This window comes from Aotus nancymaae, unplaced genomic scaffold (assembly GCF_030222135.1).
Source record: "Aotus nancymaae isolate 86718 unplaced genomic scaffold, 86718_ANA_hifiasm-v0.15.2.pri h1tg000025l, whole genome shotgun sequence".
NCBI lineage: Eukaryota > Metazoa > Chordata > Mammalia > Primates > Aotidae > Aotus > Aotus nancymaae.
The window spans coordinates 32,040,034-32,043,350 of record NW_026988438.1 but is presented as its reverse complement, the minus strand read 5'-3'; the positions used below and the strand labels follow the sequence as shown (position 1 = coordinate 32,043,350).

The window sequence follows — 3,317 nt, the reverse complement described above, 5'->3', positions numbered from 1 at the left end:
TTCCTGCACCTGTCTACCTTTAAGAGACAGGGTCTCACTCTGCCACCCAGGCTGGAGTGCAGTGGCATGATCATAGCTCACTGCAGCCTTAACTCCTGGGCTCAAGCAATCTTCCCACATCAGCCTTCTGATTAGGTAGGACTACAGGCATGTACCACCAGGCTGGGCTAATTATTTTTTTGTAGAGACAGGGTCTCACTATGTTGCCCAGGGTGATCTCGACTCCTGTCCTCAAGTGATCTTCTGCCTAGGTTCCCAAAGCGTTGGGATTACAGGCAGTAAGCCACCGCGCCCAGCCCTTGCCTACATTTTCAATATTCCACTCAACAAATAACATTGAGACTTCCTGGGTCTGGAAAGTGAAAAAAATTAAGTGCTATGTAGAATTAAGCAAATATGTAAGTGATGTTTCAGAAGTAACATCCTTAAGTAGGCTTTAAATAAGGCCTACATCAATGCCCTAACCCAAATGAGGACAGACAACTGTTATTTAGTCTTTATTTCATAATCATAAACTTAACTCTGTGATCCAGCTAGGCATGGAAGGGAACAAGAAAAACATGGAACCCAAAGGGAACTGCAGCAAGAGCACAAATATTCCAGGACACTGTGAGCAGATGGGGTGGAGGGACGCTTTCCTGAGAAGGAATGGTCTGGTGTCAAACTTATTAGAGTTGTCCACAGTCAGCAGTGGTGATCTTCTTGCTGGTCTTGCCATTCCTGGACCCAAAGCGCTCCATAGCCTCCACAATATTCATGCCTTCTTTCACCTTGCCAAAGACCACATGCTTGCCATTCATCTATCTGCTCCATCTTGGCAGTACACATGAAAAACTGGGAACCGTTTGTGTTAAGTCCAGCATTTGCCATGGACAAGATGCCAGGACCTGTATGCTTCAGGATGAAGTTCTCGTCATCAAATTTCTCCTGGTAGATGGACTTGCCACCAGTGCCATGATGGCATATGAAGTCACCACCCTGATACATAAAACTTGGAATAATTCTGTAAAAGCAGGAACCCTTATAACCAAATCCTTTTTCTTCAGAGCTCAGAGCACAAACATTTTCTGCTGTCTTTGGAAAGTTTTCTGCAAATAGTTTGAAGCAGACGTGGTCCAAGGGGTCGCCGTCGATAGCAACATCGAGCACAGCAGGGTTGACCATGGTTGATGGTACCGGGACTCCTGGCGGCAGTAGCCTCTGCAAAGCTGGTCATAGAAATTTGAGAGCTTCTCCTGGATGTATTTTTTAGCTACTTATTTTTATATTAAATGGTAAATTATTGACTATAGATACCTTGTCTTAGTCCCCTTTGTTTCTATCATCTTCTGTCCCCAGGGCAGCTATGTTTTGCTTTTCTGGATTGTGTATTACACAGCTTTAAAGGGTGCCTGGGGTTGAGCAGTGCACATCTCTCTCACTGTACAGGGAAGCCCTGACCATCACAATAAACTGCAGGCAGCTGAATTAAAATGAATTCCCATAAGTTCCCTCTAAAATCACTGGCAGATTTTTGGTGGGTAAATGCATTGGAGACAGGTAGTAAACACTAGACCAGATTAATATTTGCATTGAATGCCTCTGTTATATCTTTCAGCATACATTAAAATGGATTCTAGTCTCGTTCTAGTAAAACTCGCAACTGAGTGACCCAAGGATGAGACTGCCGGCTGGTAGTGCACGCTCCGCAGGGTGGCAGGAGGCTGGCTTCATCCGTGTTGCAATGTTTCCTAAGGAATGTCTTCTATCTAGAGGCTGTAGTGTTTTACATCTTCGTCCCTAGTTATCTACCTTATGTGTACATTGCATTCCTTCCTTTTCAGCATGCAGAATTGAACTTGGCTTTGAAGTAAACAATACTGGCTTTTGAGTGATCCAGCAGCTGTTATACTTTGGTGAGAGTTTTCTTCTCTACTCAGGTCTTGTTTTCCATTTCTCCCTCTATCACTTTCTCGTCTATCCCCACCTCGTGAGGCTTACTCTACCCAGTTACCACGCCAGAAACAATTTCTGTCTATCTCCTTTCCCAAAGAGATGCTTCCTTTATTCAACTGCTTAAATAAGTAAAACAAAGTTTCCCTTTCCCCTGAACCACCTGCTCAAAATACAAGCGGGAGACCAATTATAACCTAGGAGACAAATCCCCTTTGAACAGCTGATCCAGGGAATGGATTTGGAGGCTTATCTTCGGTCTGAATCACAGGGTCATGCCAGGGTCATCCCTAGAGCAAATCGTCCCCTCGGCTTCCACTGAGCTTACCCTGAAATGTGCACACTGGGTCTCTTTTCCCATGGATTATGAAGCTATGTGGTGAAGGCCGCTCATTTGATGTACTAATCAGCATCTTGACATAACACATGGGAAGAGTTTAAAAGTTTGCCCTTGTACTGCAAGTCTTCTAGAGTACTTTCTAATTATGTGCTTGTGATCACAGACAAAAGCCTGTGACTGTAAATCTGAAAAAAATGACTTCCAAAGCTAGGGCAGTGCTTCTCAGATTTTCACGTGTATACACATCATCCAGGTATGTCATTTAAATGCAGGTTTTGATTGCCTAGGTTTGGAACAGGGCCTGAGATTCTGCATTCTAATAAGCTATCAGGTGAGGCTGATGCTATGGTCCGCCGGACGGCACTTGGAGGAGAGCCTGCTGATGGACAGTCAGCTGGGAAACTTTCAGTTTGAGGCATACTTAGTGAAACTTTGTATTCCTTAACTACCGCCCAAGGGCCTTGTCCAATAGACACACCTGTGGATAGTAGACGCACCTGACAGCGATAATTTGACTTCAGCATACCCTGAGAATGACCCTGCAGGGCAGATGCACCCAAATGTGTGTTTGGAGTTCCGAGATAAGGAATCCAGAAGTGGCCAACCTAAAGATTCATTCCTTATCTATGAGGAATATCTGAGCCCCTCAGCTCTCCCAAGGAACGCAGGCTGTACAGGAGATCAAAGCCCTGTGTTTTGGATTAAATGAAGGTTGCCAGTTGGAGGTTGTTAGGAGGAAAGTGCTAAGTGAAAACGCTATTCAAACTGCACGCTTCCTACAAGCAGCTCTCCTGCCCTGCCCGCTGCCACAGTGCTCCTGTCCAGCCCACCGACCCTGGACCATCCTTGTAAGTAAATTCCCCTCAGTAAACCCCACGTCTGCTTTGCTGGCTCTGGGTCTCTTGCTCGGCCCCTTGAACCTGGTGCCGTCCCTACTAGAGTCGAGAGGGGGCTGGCATGAGTGACCTCTTCTGTACGACTGCCCAAACTTCTCTGAGCATTCTTTATTTTTGCCCCCCTCTCCCTAGTTCAAATGTTTTATTGT

The 3,317-nt window shown here is 45.5% G+C and overlaps 1 pseudogene; it reads right to left on the bottom strand.

The window, feature by feature from the left end:
- Positions 1 to 684: 684 nt before the first annotated feature.
- LOC105707566 (peptidyl-prolyl cis-trans isomerase A-like) lies at positions 685 to 1,164 on the bottom strand (annotated as a pseudogene).
- Positions 1,165 to 3,317: the final 2,153 nt, after the last annotated feature.